This window comes from Acanthochromis polyacanthus, chromosome 2 (genome assembly GCF_021347895.1).
Source record: "Acanthochromis polyacanthus isolate Apoly-LR-REF ecotype Palm Island chromosome 2, KAUST_Apoly_ChrSc, whole genome shotgun sequence".
NCBI lineage: Eukaryota > Metazoa > Chordata > Actinopteri > Pomacentridae > Acanthochromis > Acanthochromis polyacanthus.
The window spans coordinates 25,192,504-25,206,559 of record NC_067114.1 but is presented as its reverse complement, the minus strand read 5'-3'; the positions used below and the strand labels follow the sequence as shown (position 1 = coordinate 25,206,559).

Sequence of the window (14,056 nt, the reverse complement as noted above, 5' to 3'; positions counted from 1 at the left end):
TCTCTGGACCATGCTGATGTTTTAGATTCATTGTAATAGTTTTTTCAAATTTACATTTTAAAAATAAACTTCGTCTCCTGCTTCGTCTCTCTTTGTTAACAAATTTAATATGAATATGAGGTTTATTTTTCCTGCTATGATAAATAGAGAAGCATAGACAAGAAAAGAAGAATATCACCTAAATTAAAACAACTTTAATTTGACTTACTTCCAACATCCAGTCTGGTTCCTCCACCAAAAGTCCACCACAGTGATACAACCTGATTGAGGCGTCGTACAAAAACCTATGACTGTAGAGAGACACGGCTCTCTGACTCTGAAACAAACAAACTCAACTACATGATTTTGCTGTTTGTATCATTCTGACTGATGATGTCAAATCTGGAAATAACACAGTGAATACAAGTGACCAGATTACATTTTTATATTAGATATACACATTTTTAATTAATCTATAGTTGAATTCTGTAGATTTTTTTGTTTTGTTGATGTCGTGATAGAACTGTATAAAAATTTTTTTTTATAGAACATGAATCGCTAAAAATACATAGAAGAAATGATAACAGTTCAGTTGAATTCAATGTCTAATAATTCTGTACATACGTATCTAAAACTTTCCCATCAATTATCTGATCAAGTGATTGATCCACTGATAATCAGCATCATCATACATTTCCATAGAGAGCCACTTTGCATCAGCAGCACCATGCTCCAGTGCTCTGGGAGACTTTATAGTCCTGACACTTCAACTCTGGATGACTGACAACTGTCCTCCATGACAACAGAAGACACAGAAATCCTCCTCATCAAAAACATGACTCTGATCTGCGTCTTCATCTGGACTCTCCTCTGCTGCTGCTTCACAGGTAAAGTCCAGAGAATCAGACTCCTCTCCTCTATCAACATCCATCCCTCTGAAATGAAGCCCACAGAACCATGATGCTGCTTTCTGTTTGTGTCTCTGATTCCTCAGAGTCCAGAGGACAGACCACAGTGACTCAGTCTGGAGCAGTGAGCTCTGCTCTGGGAGGTTCTGTCACCATCAGCTGTAAGACCAGTCGCAATGTTAATGGAAACTTACTCTCATGGTACCAACAGAAGGATGGAGGAGTTCCTAAAATGCTCATTTACTCCGCCAGCACTGGAGCATCAGGGATTCCAGATCGTTTTACAGGCAGAGGATCAAACTCTGACTTCAGTCTGACCATCAGTGGAGTCCAGACAGAAGATGCTGCAGTTTATTACTGTATGGGTGAATTCTACATCAACAGTCAGTATTCGTTCACACAGTGAAAAAGCGTCGTACAAAAACCTCCCTCAGTCAGACTGAACAGAAAGTGAAGTGACTGATACAGTTCACTGAACACACACACACACACACACACACACACACACACACACACACACACACACACACACACACACACACACACACACACACACACACACACACACACACATGCACGCACACACTCCTGAAATTAAATGAAACAATGCAACTGAAGCAGTCATCACAAGAGCAACATAACAGAAACATACACAAAAAATAAAAGATGCACAGTCCAGCTGGGGACTGCACAGTGGCATGGTGGTTAGTACTTTCCCCTTGCAGCTAGAAGATCACTCGCTCACTAGAAGTTCACGTCCCGGCCTTCCCGGGATCTTTCTTTATGGAATTTGCATGTTCTCCCTGTGTGTGTTTTCTCCAGGTTCTCTGGCTTCCACCCACAGTCCAAAAATATGATGAGGTTATTTGATTATTCTATATTGCCTGTAGGGGTGAATGTGGGTGTGAGTGTTTGTGTGTAGCCCTGTGATAGACTGGTGACCTGTCCAGGGTGTCCTCTGCACTTGCCCCGAGTCAACTGGGATAGACTCTAGCCTCCCTCCGACTGTAATTAGGATTAAGCGGTGTGTAGGTAATGGATGAATGCACAGTCCAGGTGGACCCCATGTGATAATTCCATATATACACCCCCTGTCAAAAGTTTTAGGACACTTTCTCATTCAAATAAAGTAGAACCTGTCCTACAACTTTTGACAGGGGGTGTATCTACCAAATTTGGTACACACATGCAGCACATCAGGCTGAACAAAAAAGTCAGTGACAGCCACATTCCAAACCCAACAGGAAGTGAGATATTTTGCGTTGAATGTCAGATTTTGCCCATTTTTCATTTTTTTCTAGAGTGAACTCTTCCTGGGGGGAAACTCCAATTCACCTTAAATTCAGCCAGTACATACAGGAGGCCTTAATGATCCAAAGTTATTAAAATCTTTTTCCAAAGTGAAAGTGCATGTCCGTGGCGGCCTCTGGAATTTTGATCCGTCGTCATGAAATTTCAAATGCTGTGTAAATGCCCTGAACATGCTCCAATCTGCCTGAAACTTTACAAGTATGATCAGAGTCCTGCCCTGATCACATCCATATGATGAAATACACCCTGTCAAAAGTTGTAGGACAGGTTCTACTTTATTTGAATGAGACAGTGTCCTAAAACTTTTGACAGGGAGTGTACACCACAAATCTGGTTGGAATCAAATAAGCTTTGGTTTATGTGATGGCAACTTGGTGGGTGACAACTACACTGGAAAAAATGCCCCTCTCAAAACAAGAAAAAAAAAGCTTATTTCAGCACTGCCATGGACTGGAAAGAAGTCCACCCACTGGAGAGAACAAGATCAATGGAGATTTTTGGAGCTAAAATTAACAACTGCTGCAGAAGAGGATTTATCTTCTGCTGATGTTTCTCAGAGTGGATGAAACTGGTCTTAAATGTTTCTCTTCCTTCTCCAACAGGCATCACTGGTGAACCATGACAACAGACAGGTTTCAGTGTGAAAGATAAGAAGTTCAAATATGTACTCTTTCTGTTGACTGCATAAAGTTTCAGTCATATTATTTAATAAGTTAGGTTTATAGGATTAAAAACTTGTTCTTTTATTGTAGATCATGGCTCACAGTCATGTTAATATATTAATTCTGAAATAATCTGAAAGAAGATCTGTCCACCAAGCTCAACCAAAACCTCATATTAAACAATACTGACACAACTGGTTCTCTGGTCAAGTGATTGATTCATTGATAATCAGCATCATCACAGTGACCCAAGTCCCTGCTGCAGTCATTCACACATTTCCATAGAGAGCCACTTTGCATCAGCAGCACCATGCTCCAGTGCTCTGGGAGACTTTATAGTCCTGACACTTCAACTCTGGAGGACTGACAGCTGTCCTCCATGACAACAGAAGACACAGAAATCCTCCTCATCAAAAACATGACTCTGATCTGTGTCCTCATCTGGACTCTCCTCTGCTGCTGCTTCACAGGTAAAGTCCAGAGAATCAGACTCCTCTCCTCTATCAACATCCATCCCTCTGAAATGAAGCCCACAGAACCATGCTGCTGCTTTCTGTTTGTGTCTCTGAATCCTCAGAGTCCAGAGGACAGGCCACAGTGACTCAGTCTGGAGCAGTGAGCTCTGCTCTGGGAGGTTCTGTCACCATCAGCTGTAAGACCAGTCCCAATGTTCATGTCTGGAGCAACTCCCACCGTGCATCGTGGTTCCAACAGAGAGATGGAGGAGTTCCTAAACTACTCATTTACCATGCCAGCACTCGAGCATCAGGGATTCCAGATCGTTTTACAGGCAGAGGATCAAACTCTGACTTCAGTCTGACCATCAGTGGAGTCCAGACTGAAGATGCTGCAGTTTATTACTGTATGGGTCAATTCTACATCAACAGTCAGTATTCATTCACACAGTGAAAAAGCGTCGTACAAAAACCGCCCTCAGTCACACTGAACAGAAAGTAAAGTGACAGACACAGTTCACTGAACACACACACACACACACACACACACACACACACACACACACACACACACACACACGTCTGATTCTTATATCCCCCGTGGTTGCTTTCCATTGACTCCCATTCATACCTAACCCCTAATCCTTACCCTAACCCTAACCCAGACCAAAACAATGGCTAATCCTAAAGAAACTTTTTTGCACTTTTACTTTTTTCAGTAACAACAACATGGCCAAGAAACCACTGTTTCCCCTCATGGGGACCCAACCGAGGTCCCCACAAATGACGTTTGTTTGGATATTCCTATCGTTGTGGGGACATTTGGTCAGCACAACCCCTATAATTACACACGCGCACACACACACACACACACACACACACACACACACACACACACACACACACACACACACACACACACACACACACACACACACACACACAGAGCTTCAACAAGTTGACTGAACATTTCATCACTGTTCGTGTAACCACCAATAAACATGAATCAAATCAAGCTCACTGGCGATATTAAACCTCAGTGTAAATCACAGATCTTTCTCCATCACAGTTTCTCACCTCCTCAGTCCTTGTTCTTTATCTGATATTTATCATGCTTTGGTTTCCAAAGTCAAAGGGATCCAACTTTGGTCAAATAATGACAACGTTTCTGTCACGACCTTTGACCTCAGCTTTACTCTGGAGTCACAGTTATTACATGTCTATTCTGCTAAATAAAAACATGAAATCACAGATGAACATTCGAATCTTCACCATCAGATCTGCACAAAAATATTCTAACATCCCTCAAAATGCAACATGATCTTAAACATGTAGAGCTACATTATTAGCAGAAAGTTTGATGCTGACCACCAACCCATCACACTCTCCCAGTTGATGTGTGCTGATCTGAGCAGTATTAATGCACACTGATGGCATCCTTGGACGCAGTCTCAGTGCATGTGCTGGCAGCTGGCTGAGGTCCTCACTGACATATTCAACCTGTCGCTGTCCCAAGCAGCTGTTTCCACATGCTTTAAAACAACCTCCATGTTGCCAGTGCCAAGACATTCCACAGCATCAGGCCTGATTGACTGCCACCCAGTTAATCTCACACCCATCATCATGAAATGCTTCAGGAGGCTGGTCCTTGCTCACCTAAAACCCTATCCGCTTCCCACAATGGACACCCCTCTATTCACCTACCACATACAGCACAGAGAGCACTATCTCCACAGCACGTCATGTCACCACTGTTATCCCATCTGGACAACATTATCATCTACATCAGAATGCTGTTCATCAACTTCAGCTCAGCATTCATCACCATCATCCTTTCTGAAGTGGTCATGAAATTCACTAAACTTGGCATCAACACCTCACTCTGCCACTCAGTATTTGACTGAGGAACAAAGTGACCCCAGTTCGTCAGGTTAGATAATCACACGTCCTCATCACTGACTTTGAACTCTGGCACCCCACAAGGCTGCATCCTGTGTCCTCTCCTCTACTCATTGTTCATCTATGACTGGACACCTGTACATGGTTCCAAAACCATTGTCATGTTTGAAGACAACACACTGGTGGTGGGTCTCATCAACAACGATGATGAAGAGGCAACCTTTATATTTGTCATCTACAGAGGTAAACTGTGTTTCATAGCTTCAAGTTTCTGGGCGTCCACATCACTGAGGACCTCTCCTGGACCTTCAACACCTTGAGGCTGATCAGAAGGTTCACCAGTGTCTCTTCTTCTTGTGGATAAGTGAGGAAAATCAACTTGTCTCCAAAGATCCTGGTGAACTTCTACCGATGCACCATCCAGAGCATCTTGACCAGCTGCATCACAGTCTGGTACTGTAACTGCTCTGTTTCAGGCCGGAGAGCTCAGCAGAGGAAGGTGAAAAATGTCCAATATGTCACCAGCGCTCCACTCGCCCCTGTCAAGACTGTGCATCACCTTTGGGGATGGATTTAGATTCTTCTTTTCCTGTCAGCTTTTCCCTTCAGGGGTCACCACAGCAAATCATCTGCTTCTATCTCGCTGTATTCCCTGCATCTTCTTCTTTCACACCAACTGACTTCATGTCCTCTTTCATTACATTCATAAACCACCTCTTTGGTCTTCCTCTCGGCCTCCTGCCTGACAGCTCAAAACTCAGCAACCTTCTACTGATATACACACGTGGACAAAATTGTTGGTACCCCTCAGTTAAAGAAGGAAAAACCCACAATTCTCACTGAAATCACTTGAAACTCACAAAAGTAACAATAAATAAAAATTTATTGAAAATTAAATAATCAAAAACAGCCATTACTTTTGAATTGTTGATTAACATAATTATTTAAAAAAACAAACTAATGAAACAGGCCTGGACAAAAATGATGGTACCTCTATAAAAGATTGAAAACTATTTGACCAGAGTGACATGATTAACTCAGGTGTGTCATTTAATTGACATCACAGGTGTTTCCAAACTCATAATCAGTCAGTCTGCCTATTTAAAGGGAGACAAGTAGTCACCCTGCTGTTTGGTGAAAAGGTGTGTACCACACTGAACATGGACAACAGAAAGCGAAGGAGAGAATTGTCCCAGGACATCCGAAAAAAAAATTATAGACAAACATCTTAAAGGTAAAGGCTATAAGACCATCTCTAAACAGCTTGAAGTTCCTGTGACAACAGTGGCTCATATTATTCAGAAGTTCAAGACCCACGGGACAGTAGCCAACCTCCCTGGACGTGGCCGCAAGAGGAAAATTGATGACAAATTGAAGAGACGGATCGTTGGAATTGTATCCAAAGAGCCCAGAGCAACCTCCAAAGAAATTAAAGGTGAACTCCAAGGCCAAGGTACATCAGTGTCAGATCGCACCATTCGTCGTTGTTTGAGCCAAAGTGGACTTCATGGGAGACGACCAAGGAGGACACCACTGCTGAAAAAAACTCATAAAAAAGCGAGACTGGAATTTGCAAAAATGCATGTTGACAAGCCACAAAGCTTCTGGGAGAATGTCCTTTGGACAGATGAGACCAAACTGGAGCTTTTTGGTAAGGCACATCAACTCTATGTTCATAGACTCAAAAACCAAGCATACGAAGAAAAGAACACTGTCCCTACGGTGAAACATGGAGGAGGCTCAGTAATGTTTTGGGGCTGCTTTGCTGCATCTGGCACAGGGTGTCTTGAAAGTGTGCAAGGTACGATGAAATCTGAAGACTATCAAGGCATTCTGGAGAGAAATGTGCTGCCTAGTGTCAGAAAGCTTGGTCTCAGTCGCAGGTCATGGGTCTTCCAACAGGACAACGATCCAAAACACACAGCCAAAAACACCCAAGAATGGCTGAGAGAAAAGCGTTGGACTATTCTAAAGTGGCCTTCTATGAGCCCAGATCTGAATCCCATTGAACATATGTGGAAGGAGCTGAAACATGCCATTTGGAGAAGACACCCATCAAACCTGAGACAACTGGAGCTGTTTGCTCATGAGGAGTGGGCCAAAATACCTGTTGACAGCTGCAGAACGCTCATTGACAAATACAGAAATCGTTTAATTGCAGTGATTGCCTCAAAAGGTTGTGCAACAAAATATTAAGTTATGGGTACCATCATTTTTGTCCAGCCCTATTTCATTAGTTTGTTTTTTAAAATATTTATGTTAATCAACAATTCAAAAGTGATGGCTGATTTTGATTATTTAATTTTCAATAAATTTTTATTTATTGTTACTTTTGTGAGTTTCAAGTGATTTCAGTGAGAATTGTGGGTTTTTCCTTCTTTAACTGAGGGGTACCAACAATTTTGTCCACGTGTGTATTCACTATCCCTCCTCTGTACATTTCCAAACTATCTCAGTCTGAACTGAATAACTTTATCTCCAAAACATCTAACATGTTCTGTCCCTTTGCTGTCCTCATTCCTGTTCCAATGCATCTTGGTCAATCCCAAGAAGAACCTCAACATTTTAATTTCTGCTACCTCCAGCTCTGCCTCCTGTCGTTTCCTCAGTGCCACTGTCTCTAAACCACACAACATTGCTCGTCTCAACACCATTTTGTAAACCTTTCCTTTCATTCTTATTGATACTCTTCAATTGCACATCACATGTAACACTTTTCTCCGCCCGTTACAACCTGCTTGCACACATTTCTTCACCTCTTTTCCACACTGTCCATTGCTCTAGCCTGTTGACCCTATGAACTTAAAATCCTCCACCTTCTTTATCTCTACTCCCTGTAACCTCACCCTTGCTCTTGAGTTCCTCTCATTCACACACATATTCTGTCTTGATGTGGCTAACCTTCATTCCTCTCCTTTCCAGGGCATACTTCCACCTCTCTACATTTTCCTCCACCTTCTCCCTGCTCTCACTACAGATCACAATGTCATCTGCAAAAATCATAGTTCATAGAGAATCTTGTCTGACCTCATCTGCCAGCCTGTCCATTACCATAGTGAACAATAAGGGACTCAGAGCTGATCCTTGATGCAGTCTCACCTCCACCTTGAACTCCTCTGTTACTCCTACATCACACCTCACCACTGTCTTACAGACCGTATACATGTCCTGCACCACTGTAACATACAGTGCCTTGTGAAAGTATTTGGCCCCCTTGAACTTTTCAACCTTTCGCCATATTTCAGGCTTCAAACATAAGTATATAAAATTTTAATTTTTTGTCAAGAATCAACAACAATTGGGACACAACCGTGAAGTGGAATGAAATTTATTGGATATTTTATACTTTTTTAACAAATAAAAAACTGAAAAGTGGGGTGTGCAATATTATTCGGCCCCTTTACTTTCAGTGCAGCAAACTCACTCCAGAAGTTCAGTGAGGATCTCTGAATGATCCAGTGTTGTCCTAAATGACTGATGATGATAAATAGAATCCACCTGTGTGTAATCAAGTCTCCGTATAAATGCACCTGCTCTGTGATAGTCTCAGGGTTCTGTTTAAAGTGCAGAGAGCATCATGAAGACCAAGGAACACACCAGGCAGGTCCGAGACACTGTTATGGAGGAGTTTAAAGCTGGATTTGGATGCAAAAAGATGTCATGTCATGTTATACCTATTTATGAAATGTGGTGACATTCTGAAATAACTATTCTCATGATTTGCACTCGTTATGAATCTGTATTCATGGAAAGATCATTTCAATGTGATCTTTCTTCATTGTGGTTCTTCACATTTTTCATGCCTGCTTCATTATGTCACCACAAAATGAAAACATCATTTTGTACAGTTGCACAGTAAAATGATTCCTAAAATTCATATACATTTCACAGTAGACTGAGATGTTTAAGTAAAAAAGCCAGTTTAAGCAATAATAATTTGAAGACAAGCATATTTATTTTTTGAAAGATGAACTGTGTTATCATGAGGAAGAAAATGAGACATCTTTGTTTAGTTTGAGAAAAAAAGATAGATTACAGAGAGCAAACAGAGCACAGTAACAGTCAGACCAGCAGTCAGGACTGGGAACACTGGTCTCTCCTCAGTGTCTCTGAGAGTGGAGTCTGGGAGCCCTGGGTGGCCTCACAGCTCACAGAGACCACCTTCCTCCACTGGTCTGCAGGGAGCCTCAGGGTGCTGCTCCAGCTGTAGTGGCCGTCCTTCTCCAGCATCCCGGGGCTCCTGCTCTCCTCCCAGCTCATGCTGCTGCTGCCGTCCACCATCCAGGACAGACTCCAGTCTGAGGGGAAGCCCTTGTTGGCCAGGCACATGAGCGTGGCCTTCCCCTGCTGCAGCTCCTCACTGGAGGGGGGCAGCACTGTCATGGATTGGAAAGAACTCCACCCATTGCAGAGACCAAAATCATTAGTCTCTTAGAACTAAAATTAACAACTGCTGCAGAAGAGGATTTATCTTCTGCTGATGTTTCTCAGAGTGGATGAAACCAGTCTTAAGTGTTTCACTTCCTTCTCAGACAGGCATCACTGGTGAACCATGACAACAGACAGGTTTCAGTGTTAAAGATAAGAAGTTCAAATTTGCACTTCTTTTGACTATTTTACTTTTAAGTCATCAGGTTCATAGTATTAAAAACTCCCTGGTTTATTGTAGATCATGTCCCAGAGTGATGTTAATAAGTTAATTATGTAATAATCTGGAAGACGGTCTGTCCATCAAACCTCATCAAAACCTCATATAAATTAATATTGACACATTTAGTTGGCTGATCCGGTGATTGATCCATTGATAATCAGCATCATCACAGTGATCCAAGTCCCTGCTGGAGTCAGTCACACATTTCCATAGAGAGCCACTTTGCATCAGCAGCACCATGCTCCAGTGCTCTGGGAGACTTTATAGTCCTGACACTTCAACTCTGGAGGACTGACAGCTGTCCTCCATGACAACAGAAGACACAGAAATCCTCCTCATTAAAAACATGACTCTGATCTGCGTCCTCATCTGGACTCTCCTCTGCTGCTGCTTCACAGGTAAAGTCCAGAGAATCAGACTCCTCTCCTCTATCAACATCCATCCCTCTGAAATGAAGCCCACAGAACCATGCTGCTGCTTTCTGTTTGTGTCTCTGAATCCTCAGAGTCCAGAGGACAGACCACAGTGACTCAGTCTGGAGCAGTAAGCTCTGCTCTGGGAGGTTCTGTCACCATCAGCTGTAAGACCAGTCGCAATATTAATGGAAACTACTTTTCATGGTACCAACAGAAGGATGGAGGAGTTCCTAAAATGCTCATTTACTACACCAGCACTCGAGCATCAGGGATTCCAGATCGTTTTACAGGCAGAGGATCAAACTCTGACTTCAGTCTGATCATCAGTGGAGTCCAGACAGAAGATGCTGCAGTTTATTACTGTATGGGTGAATTCTACATCAACAGTCAGTATTCGTTCACACAGTGAAAAAGCGTCGTACAAAAACCTCCCTCAGTCAGACTGAATAGAAACTGAAGTGACTGATACAGTTCACTGAACACACACACACACACACACACACACACACACACACACACACACACACACACACACACACACACACACACACACACACACACACACACACACACACACACACACACACTGATCAAGACGAGCTGCTGACAATAAATTCTCTGTCTTCATGTAAGTCGCATACAGTAATTTTCTCCATCACAGCCTCTTCATGTAACATTGTGCTTTCATGTCATTATCTCATGAATTTTGCTTATTTATTTAGTTTGTAAATAATCAGATGATCTGACTTGGGTCACATAATAAGAAAAGTTTCTTTAATCAAATTTGACCTCATCTTCACTTTGGATCACAATTATTTCATCTCTATTCTTTTTTGAGAAAACATAAAAATCACAGATCCCAACCTCAAAAAAAATTAGCTTAAACATGTGAAGTTGCATTCTATAAAGACAGTTTAAAATGAATAGGATCTTTAATTACCAGTAGACAAAAGAGAATACCTGAAAAACTGTATCTACTCACTTAAAACTGCTAAATGAACTCTGATGTCCTTCTTGAAAATCAGATGCACTCAGACTAAGAGCTCGTTTCTTCACTTTGTACACATCAACCAAATGTCTTCACAATGGTGAGTGTAGGGAAACACCCAAGACAGTCTGGCTGCAGACCTCCACTCTCAGGACCCTTCCTTGCAGACCTGCACTGTGAGGTCTCCTCCACTCTCAGGACTGGAAGTTTATTCGAAGCCTTTCAAAATAAAACCTTGCAGACCTGTACTGTGAGGTCTCCTCCACTCTCAGGACCGGAAGTTTATTCGACGGAAGCACGTATTTAGCGTTTCCCACGTGAATATACTATATGTATATAATGTAAATATGATTTAAAAGCGAGTATACCAGAAGCCTACATGTTTTCTAGTTTTCCGTGGGAATTATTTTATGTCTAAATATGTAAATATTATTTATGTGTATTCATGTTCGATTAAGATTTTTAAAAATACTATGTTTCCAGTTGAACTGGATAAAATGCAAGAAAATCAAAAACGGCACGACCAACGAGTTTTTCTGCTGATAATTAATGCAAACTAGAAGTACAGCTATTGTTATGATCCCCTTAAAACATTATTTCTCATTACTGCATTATTTTACGCCACAATATTTTGATTTAATTGGCTAAAAGGACAGCTGTTAGTTTAGTTTGCACCACATATTCGTTTTGAAACAATACATCTGTGTGAATGCACCCTAATGTGTGATGGTATAATGCTTCCACACTCCAACCTATTGCTGACTGTTCTTTGTTACCATACTATTATTTATCATTGAAAATGTAGCCTCCTGCACTGTTTGACCCATTTACACATTGATTTACTCCATTCTTTTATATAGGTATATAGTATGTGTTTACAATTATTCATCTTCTTCTCATCATAATTCATTTAATAATTACTTAATATTGTTTGTGCTATGTTCTTACCTTGTGCTGTCAGACCACATGGATTTGCCAATGGAGGATGTAAGGGTTGATTCATTTTTTGATTAAGTTTTGTGTATTCAATTCACTGAATTACTGAATACCTAGTGACATGATCCAGAGAGCCAATAACCTCTGTTACAGGAGAAAACAGTAGACACAAAACAAACTTTCAAACGTTTTATTTGTCTTTGAATTCACAGTATGCCATGTAGCGTCGGTTATCCATAACCTCTTCACAGAAGACAAACATATCCTCAATGTTGTAAAAGAAAAACTTGAAGGGCTCCAGAATGAATTCTCTCTCATCATCATCAATGTCCTGGGTGGCATCGAACAAGTTTGCCAGTTGCTGTTGAGCCTCCTCAATAGATCTGCTGTCCATGTTTAAAATTTCTGGCATCTCCACCCTGGCTGTAAACAGTTGTGGGTTCCCCTGCACCCATTCTGCTGCTTGTTTGCAGTGGGCCACAACTTGGCCCACCATACTGGTCTAAAGAAAAAAAAGTGTCAGCTTTTTGTCAAGGCATAAAAGATCATCTCACAAAATTTAACAACATGGAACTGGAGAGGCCTACCTCTTCTTCAGTTGTCTCTACCTGGTGGCACATTTTCTTCCTCTCCTCAGCCTAAAAAGTATTATTTTGCATTAAATACAAGCAAAGGTCACAAAGTCAGTTTAGAAACCATGTCCTGGGATGGGAAACTTGACATAAGATTGACTGAAAACAACTAATAAAGACTGAGAAAAAAGGACTGCAAACTGACCTCAGTCATGTCATCCAGTTTTTGCTTCAGTCTAAAACCCATGCCTTGTTTTCTGCACTGCAGAAATGCCATTGGTGGCATCGACACAGACACTCATGAAGTGATTCTTAACGTTTATGTCCTTTGATTTTCCACTGTGTTTTCTCTGGATATGTGTGACCATGTTTTTTTGTAGATTGTCTGGTTGCAATGTGGGCATTTATCCTTTTTCAGGGATAATCTTGAACGTCTTTTCTCTGTGGCAGCAGGTAAAACCAAGGAGGGCACTGCAGCTGTATCTTGCAAATCTTGAGAGGTTGAGACTGTGGCTTGCAGGAGCGTGGACAGAGGTGTGGCAGTTGAGGTTTGTTGCTCTGCTGAAGGTGAACTGGAAGAGGAGAGATCCGGCATCAAGACCGAGGTGGACTCTGCAGCTGTATTTTTGTGGGCGGGAGGAGAGGTCTTTTCTGGAGAGGCAGCAGTCATGGCACGCTGGCAAACCTCCAAGTGTTTGGTCATGTCTGTCCTTCTCAAAACAGTTTTACTGCACACAGGACAATGGTAGTGTCCCTGATCCCTGCAGTTCAGTCCGCATCTGCATATAATTTTATCTAGAATAAAATCGTGCAAAAAAAAAAAACATCTTAGTTAAGCACCAATGTACAAGTACACTCTATAAGTACTGTTTATACTCTCTTTTAGGGTGCAGGTGTACACTCACACCCCATTTCAGCAACATTCTGAAGTTTTATTTATTTATTTTGAGCAGACATTTGTTGAGTTAATAGGGCGAGTTCAATACAGTTTGTGACCAAAAAAAGAGCAGAAAAAGTTCAGAGAACTTATCAATGTCCACTCCCTCCCACCATAAGTCCACAATAATTTAAATTCAACAATCAGAAAAAAAGAAGCAAAAACAAAAGAATGCATTTCTATACATAATACATTTACAACACTACATAATACAATAAAAGCACTATTATCCTATTTTCAACTTTTCATTTTCTGATAATCATTTGGCTCACATAACTCACGTAAATTTTGACTTGCAGAGCAGAGAATCTGATTTTTAACTTTTTCTTTTATGAAAATGAC

General features: G+C 41.4%; 1 long non-coding RNA gene and 2 gene segments (V, D, J or C); 2 read left to right on the top strand and 1 right to left on the bottom strand.

Moving 5' to 3' along the window:
* LOC110972317 (immunoglobulin kappa light chain-like) overlaps positions 1–14,056 on the top strand; it is a 238,184-nt gene that overhangs the window by 127,978 nt on the left and 96,150 nt on the right.
* LOC127531752 (Ig kappa-b4 chain C region-like) overlaps positions 1–14,056 on the bottom strand; it is a 112,452-nt gene that overhangs the window by 89,571 nt on the left and 8,825 nt on the right.
* LOC127531766 (uncharacterized) lies at positions 772–10,677 on the top strand. Its single transcript, XR_007938852.1, has 3 exons — positions 772–866; positions 3,438–3,494; positions 10,428–10,677. It is a non-coding gene; the product is annotated as an uncharacterized LOC127531766 (long non-coding RNA).